Genomic DNA, 7,837 nt, shown 5'->3' on the forward strand with positions numbered 1-7,837 from the left:
TGTTTTTCTATTATCTCACAGGGGCCTTAGTAAAAGACGACAGACAGCCCATCTTAGGTACTTGGGGGTTCCCTTTGACACTTGGAGGAATCAATTTAGAAACAACATTGAAACTGTTATCATATGTATTTGGTGGTCAACAATTTGCAATTTATTATTCTAAGTGGTCATACTAAATAGATTAGTTGCAAAGAAGAAATGAACTGAACACATCAAATAAGGCCATCTCCTTCAATGTTAAAATTTGTCCAAATGATTTAGATGAAGTTGTTGCTAGGAGCTTGCAAAACGAATCTGGAATATTCTGAGAACATCCTTAACCTTTGAGGTTGACAACTGGTCAGATAACTATGCCCTTTAATATAACATTCCTCAGTGTCCTAATTAATGACATAACTCTGAGCCTAATGATCCAGGAAGTCATTTCTGGCCTTCTTAACTCCATTCATTTCACAAATACCTATCGAATCACTATTCTGTGCCGGGTGCTGGGCTGGGTGCCAGGCATACACGGTGACTCAAGCAGACCCTGTCCCTGCCCTCAACCTGCAGCAAGGTGAAGGATACAGATAATAAAATTATCATACAACGTGATAGGTGGGGAGATCAAGGATGCTTCGAGAGTCCCACCAGAGGTTCTTGGGCAAGTTCAGGTGATCCAAGAAGGCTTCTTGGAGTGGTTGACTTCTTTTTTTAAAAAAAGCGTATTTGTTTTTGAAAGAGAGACAGCACGAGTGGGGGAGGGGCAGAGAGATGGGGGACAGAGGATCCGAAGCGGGTTTGGAGCCCAAAGCGGGTTTGGAGCCCAAAGCGGGGCTCGAACTCATGAGCCACAAGATCATGACCTGCACCAAAGTCAGATGCCCAACTGACTGAGCCACCCAGACGTCCCTGGAGTGGCTGACTTCTAATCTGGGACCCAGACGATGAATAGAGCTACCCAAGTTAAATAGTCAAAGGATAGAGATGGGGTGACCAGTGGAGAGGGCAGTAGGGAGACGGAATTCCAAGCAGAAGAAACAGCTTGGGCAAAGGACAGGAGTCTGTTGAGAGGATGAGACACACAAAAACTGAAAGTAGCTCAGAATAGCTATGAGGTCACCCACACGAGGTGGAGAGGAGAGGCTTACGAGAGTCGAGGCTGGGGAGGCAGGCAGCGGCCAGACCATGAAAATTCTTACAACATTCAGGTGTGTGAACTTTGGCGTGAAGGCAGAGCCCTAACCGAACCAAACCACAAAGCACCTTGTGGAGGGTATAGTTCAATTTGGAATCTGTCCCCAAATGCCCTCTGAAGTCCCTACGGAAAGAAAATGTGCAATGTGAAAGAATTAACCAAGTCAAATGGCCTCAAATGCAAAACATGTGCATATTCTTTTGAAAGTGAGTGCCCAGGACAGGCACAGATGTGTGTCCCTGCACCGGGCTGCCTTCCTAAGAACAAAATAGTAGAAAAGCGCTTGTGGGTATGAGCCGTGGAGTCAAAGACACCCAGGGTTCAAAGGCTGGCTCTGCGAACTGTCAGCCTCCTGACTTTGGGAGTATTACCTCATGTCCTTGGGCCTCAGTTTCCTCATCTGCAAAATCAGGATAACCGCCCACCCACACACACCTCCGGGACTTCTGCAAGGAGAAATGAAATAGCCAATGTAGAAATTTTAATACAGCGCCTGGTACATATGTGCTCCATATATAGGGTCCTGTTAGTTTTGAAATGTATGTTGTCCTGGAGTATGGGTGCTAACTCTAGTCATGAGCCTTTGAGATTCGATAAAGAAGCAGAGGGTAAAGAAGAGATAGGGATAAAGAGAAGGGATAAAGAAGAGAGTCCAAAATGGTAGTTACAGAGTCCTCTCCAATTCTGCCTCATACGCAGGCCCTTATTTCCAGTCCTAAACGGTATGTCAGAGGGACCTGACATTGAAATTCTCTGTGCTCAATGCCTGGTATGTGACTTCCTGGGAAGGAGAGTCTTCCTGGGAGAAATCATCTGGGACCCAGGTACAGCACAGCACGGCAGTCCCACAAGCTTGGATGTGCTCTGGGGACCTCCAGCAGTGGCTTGTGAGAACATTATCATCAACTCAAAATTCGAGCCAGTGAATCTCCCTGAGAGGTTGTGGGAAGGGGGAGGGCATGGTGTGTGTGTGTGTGTGTGTGTGTGTGTGTGTCAGTTCCTAGGGCTGTTGTAACAAACTGCTACAAAACGTAGTGGCTTAAAACAACAGAAAACCCTTCTCTGCTAGTTCTGGAGTCTAGAGATCCGAAATCAAGCCTAGGCAGGGCCACGCCCTCTCCAAAGGCTGGAGGGGAGAATCCTTCCTTGCCTGTTTGAGCTCCTGTGACTCCAGGCATCCCTGGGCTGTGGCCGCATCATGTGTCTCTATCTTCCCAGGGCCTCTCCTCTTCACTTCCAGGGTCTCTTCCCTCTGTCTCATATAAGGACACTTATTATTGGATTTAGAGCCCACCTGGATAGTATAAGCTGATCTAATCTCAAGACCTCTAACTTAATTACATCTGAAAAGACTCTTTGCCGAAAGAAATCCATGTTCGCTGGTTCCAGAGGTTAGTACATGGACAAATCTTGTGAAGACCACCACTGAACCCAGTACTGTGGGCAGTGGGTGTGAATGGTGGTTCCCAACTCCCTTAGGCTTCTGTTCACTGCCAGCTGTTTCTCCCCAGATGGACACAGGGTGCACCCACAGAAACACAGGCACAGAGCCTTGCTCCTTTGCTGCTCTGCTTCCCAGACCTTCCCCTTGTGCAGCTCCCTGGTGCCCACCCTTCTGTCTCTCCTCTTTGCAAGAAGCACCTTGCAACAGGGTGTCGAGATGTCTCTTTCCCCAGGGTCTGTGGTTCTTCCACCCCAAACTGCATAGGCCACCAGGCTCCGGACAACTGTGCATCATTTCAAGAAGCCATTCGAAGATAGATACCTTTCTTTTCCCAAAGCCATTCTCACCTAGAAGGGCAGACAGGGGTCTCATTATTTGTGAGGATGAGAAAGATACAAACAAAGAAATATTAATTCAAGCGAAAGGTTCACTCTTTCTTTTTTATGTACAAATTATGCACCGTAATTGTTTTACGGTGATTAATATTATTTCAGGGGCCTAACAAACAGCATTTACAATGCAAATCTCCAGGCTGCAGAAAGGTACGGCAATCAGGAGGCGAGTGGTGGCTGCTGGATGCCGTGAGGCTGGGCTGGAGTGAGTGGGAAAGGGTCACACGGCTTCCCTTCGAACACGGTGTCCAAAGTCACACAAGCCCACGGTGGCTTCTCCCTCTCCCCTCCCAGCAGAGGCTTCAGGAAGACTCTCCAAATCCACTGAGGGTGCCTTCTGATCATTATGGCAATGTCTCCACTTCCACTCTCCCTTCCTGAGGTTTCCCTTTAAAAAGTCACATGCTTTCACTCCTAACCAAGAGAAAGGCACATGACTAGCTGGTGGGAAGATGGGGTATTGGAAAATAACAACATGGGGAAATGTGTCAAAAATACCCATCTGTTCTAATCTATCCCCTCATTAATAACCTCACCTCCCCCCATTGAGGCAGAAAATGCAGGAGGCCTCCCACTGTGCTGTATCCACCCCCCCCCCATCTCCTGGTGCCATCTCAGTCGCGTGATCTCATGCTTTGATGTCCTTCGATTCCTTAAAAGTGTGATTAGCACACACTTTGCACACACGCAGCCGGTTTTAGTCGCTGTTCACCAGCGAGAACCCCCCAAGCTTGACACCAAGTGTCCTTGTGAGATGGTTGCTCTCTCTAACTCAGCTTCCCTGCGCAGAAGAGCTCCTGGTACAGGATGAAAAATCACCTGCTCAAACAGCACAAAACACATCCCAGGGAAACCTCCGTTGTCACTCTGGGATGCGATTTCTCCGTATAGCGTCGCTTGCAACGTCCTGTGTTATAAATGTATAAATTCAATAAGTGTGAAATTTTCTAGAGAGAGAAAAAAATCGTAGTATGGCATCTACATGGCTGAATCGTTAATTTGTTAGAGCAACAATATCACTGCAATGTTGCAACTGGTTTCCTTAGTAACATGTTCAAGTATATGGGAAAACATTTTGGGGTAATAAAATGTTCCCATTTGAATTTTGAATAAACTTTCACATGAGGTAAGGAAGTGATATTCTAAAAATAACAGATTAAGCAATCAATTAACTTATTCAGTTATTCCATGAAACTTTAAAGTATGCAAACGTTGTGCTTACTGGAAATACGACAGGTTACCCAGAATCGTGTCTGACTCTGCTGGTCAGTTAAATTTTGAAGAATTATTTGGACATGTTTTCCCGTTTAACACTCAGCAATGGATAGAAACAGCTCACCTGGGTATTCTAAAATGAAGAGAGTTTATTCTTAAGGGTCCAATAATAAAAAATAGATTACCTCCTTGGTGCTAGAATTCAGCAGCCCAGATTTCCAAATCATATTTTCTAGGGCAATGGTTTTCAAACTCCACCATGCATGAGAATCCCCTGGAGGGCTTGTTAAAACAGATGGCAGGGCCCTACCAGTGCCTGTGATTCAGTAGCACTGAGGTGGGACCTGAGAATCTGCATTTCTGACAAGTCTCCAGGCAGTACTGATGCCTCCCGTTCAGGGACCGCACTTTGAGAACCATGTTCTAGGGGAAGCCTGCAATGGATCACTCCAGGGGCGTCTGGGTGGGTGGCTCAGTCAGTTAAGCGTCCGACTTCGGCTCAGGCCATGATCCCACCATTTGTGGGTTCGAGCCCCGCTTTGGACTCTGTGCTGACAGCTTGGAGCCTGGAGCCTGCTTCGGATTCTTTGTCTCCCCTCTCTCTACTCCTCCCCTGCTTGTGCTCTGTCTCTCTCTTTCTCTCTGCCAAAAATAAATAAACATTAAAAATAATTTAAAAAATAAAGATAAATAAATAAATAAATAAATAAATAAATAAAATGGATCACTCTGGTCCTGAACCACGAAATATATACCTTAACAATGAACAGGTGATTTTCATATCTCTCTAAGATAATCTGAATCCTAAAGCAACGTCACGGTCAGACCTTCTCTTTTCTTTTCTTATACATCATTTATAAAAATCTTGAGAAAGGTCCATTCTCCTGGAAGACAGAGAAATGCAGATGGACACAGAGGCTCATACCTCTAAAGAGGACAAGTCAGGAGCTGGGCCCCTCCCGGGATCAGGCCAACATCACACAGTGTGGAGCAGGGACCCTATTTGTAATCACCTCCATTCTTAGTGCCTAGCGGACAGCCACACATGAAGCAGGAGCCCCATAAATGTTGGCTAGATGTGCTTCCGTCCTTAAGGCCACAATCAGCGAGTACCTTGGTTTTGTTACGGATTTTCCTAAATGTATTCACAAAGTCATCGGTGACGGGGAAATGCTTAAATCACAGTCCTCGCCCTTTTGCTCCTGATATGATAATCCGGCTCTCCAGGTAGACAGTCAGTTTATAAAATGGATAGTGCCCTGGGCTGGAGTCAGGGCATCTTGCTTCTGGTCCTGAATTTGCCCCAACTTGCCACTGACCTTGGGCTTTCTTTCCTCCATCCCCAGGAGGGTCAGACCAGCATTCTCTGACAATGCCTTCCAGCTCTGGTAATGCAGGAGTCAACCGTGTTTGGGTTTGGGTTTTTTGTTTTTGTTTTTGTTTTCCTCTTTCTGTACCAAATCAATTTCAGTCTGAGGTAAAGGAAATTCCCAAATTACTGTTTTGTATCTTGCGGAGGATTGCTTCCCACAGCTAATTTCTCAAGTTCAGTTTCCTTCCTCCAGAAGCTTGCTGTGTCCACATTTCAATTAATTGCCTATTGGCACACACCCGACTCCAAATATTTGTGCAGTTCCCGAGAAAGCCTCATTCAGCTAAGTACCTGATCGCATCAACCTGCTCTCTGGTTCCAACATCTCAGAATATCCAAGCGAGGAAATATGCAAATGCCAAAGTCACCCAGAGAGAATTCATCAGGGGAGGCAGTCATTGGAGGCAGAAAGAGAAGCTCAAATGAAAGATATTATCGCTCGCTGGAGATGAAGGAAGTCGGGGTGGGGGAAGGGAGGAAGTGGAGAATCTGGAGACTGGAGATGCTCGCACCTAACGGCACAGGATGCGGTGTCTTCAGAGAAGGGCTGAGCAGATCGGCTGAGTTACAAATACACTATGGCAGCACTTGTCTTAGAAGTCGCAGAAATGGGAGTGTTATTAGAGAGGCTACCCCAAGTCTCAGTGCCAAATAAATTCAGCGCTCCTACTTGCTGACAAACTCCTACCATTAGAATCACTCTTCAGTGTGTTTTATAACATTGCAAAATGGTTGGGATAGAGTGCTTGCTAACAAAAGTGGTAGAGGCAAAATTATAGCAACACAGGATCTCGGGTGCATGGGGGAAAAAAGACAAGAAAAATATTCCAACGCTGGCTTGCCTCTGGGTAGTGAGATCATCAACAAGTTTGTCCCCTACGTATATATTCTTTCACTTTCCAAGTTTTCTGCCATTGATAAGTACTGCTCTCCTGCTTGTAAGGTTAAGAAAAGAGAAAACCTTTTAAAAGTTGTTTGTCACGATAAGAATGCTTTGAAGGTAAGCCACTGACTTCAGAAAGCTCCTGGTAACATGCAAATCTATCACTTAAAAGGGACTGTCCGTTAATGGCTTTGCATCGTTTGGTTTGTCGTCTTGGCCACTCTCATCCTAGAAAGCCAGATCAGGGCCAAGAAGCGCTTTTCCTTCATCTGGCATCCTGTGAGCTTATACTGATCCAGGCACAGGATGGGCATTAAGTGTGGACCGAATTAATTGTACCAAAAACACAGAGCCGCAGATCTCAGAGGAAATGGAACCCAGGATGAGCTTTGAAAGAACAAGGGTGATCTGGAAAGGCTGGAGCAGAGTAAGCCCCAGGAGTCCCAGTGGAGAAGAAAGCAGCATGAGGGTCTTAAGCATAGGCCTGAGGAGGGGAGCAGAGGCAAAACGGAGTGGGGTGGGGACCCCCCAGGGCCTAAACCCCCTCATAGCACAGTTTCACCGATAGCCAGCCCTGTCCTGTGGCATAGTAGTAGCTCGACAGCTTTCGACGTTTTTCTGTTGAGCTCTGGTTTCACGGTTACTCCATTCATGGAGACGCCAATCGCAAAATGGAAGTTAAGTGAAGGAAAACATGCAAAGCTTCTTCAGAGTTGGCTGGGTCTGCCTCGCCTGGACCGAGGACGTGGTGCTGAGTGCTAAAGAAATCTCCAGGGAAATGCCAGTCGCTTGAAAGTTTGAGCAGGAGCCCACAGCAAGACTAGGGGATGTAAGGAAGAAATGGGAGGCACAGCCAAGAAATCGAAGGACCAGGATGACAGAAGGACTTTGACAAAACATAGTGACACAATGTAGATGGGTTCATTGCCACCACACCTGTCCCCCCGCCCCCCTGCCCCAGGAAATGACTTATGTCAAGTAAATGGAAAAAATATTTCCCTGATTTTTCTCATTTGAGACAAGCCACTTACGCATAAAATTATACCTGCTTATTTAATACATATTTATTGAGTGCTCACCATGTATTAGGAGCTGAAAGTTGGTAATGAACAGAGCAGTACCCTGGCCTTGTGGAATGGGTGAGCTGGAAGGAACATTTACTCTCGAGTTTAGCAGCTGCTGTCTACCGATGAAGAGATCACAGCCTACTACGGGGAAGCGGTATGACCAAAAGTTAGTGCATTTCCACCATAGCTGTTATCAGGAGGCTTTATGCCTCGTGACTTCTTGGGATTTCCCCTCCCTATCTGCAATGATAAAAGTTCTTACCCGCCAGGGCTTGTTAAAATGTCAC

The 7,837-nt window shown here is 46.2% G+C and overlaps 1 long non-coding RNA gene across 1 annotated transcript; it reads right to left on the bottom strand.

Annotated features, from left to right (window-relative positions):
• Nucleotides 1-3,034: 3,034 nt before the first annotated feature.
• On the bottom strand, nt 3,035-4,724 carry LOC122479570. The gene is made up of 2 exons (XR_006296366.1): nt 3,833-4,724; nt 3,035-3,427 (listed from the first exon to the last, which is right to left on the bottom strand). It is a non-coding gene; the product is annotated as an uncharacterized LOC122479570 (long non-coding RNA).
• Nucleotides 4,725-7,837: the final 3,113 nt, after the last annotated feature.

This window comes from Prionailurus bengalensis, chromosome C1 (assembly GCF_016509475.1).
Source record: "Prionailurus bengalensis isolate Pbe53 chromosome C1, Fcat_Pben_1.1_paternal_pri, whole genome shotgun sequence".
NCBI lineage: Eukaryota > Metazoa > Chordata > Mammalia > Carnivora > Felidae > Prionailurus > Prionailurus bengalensis.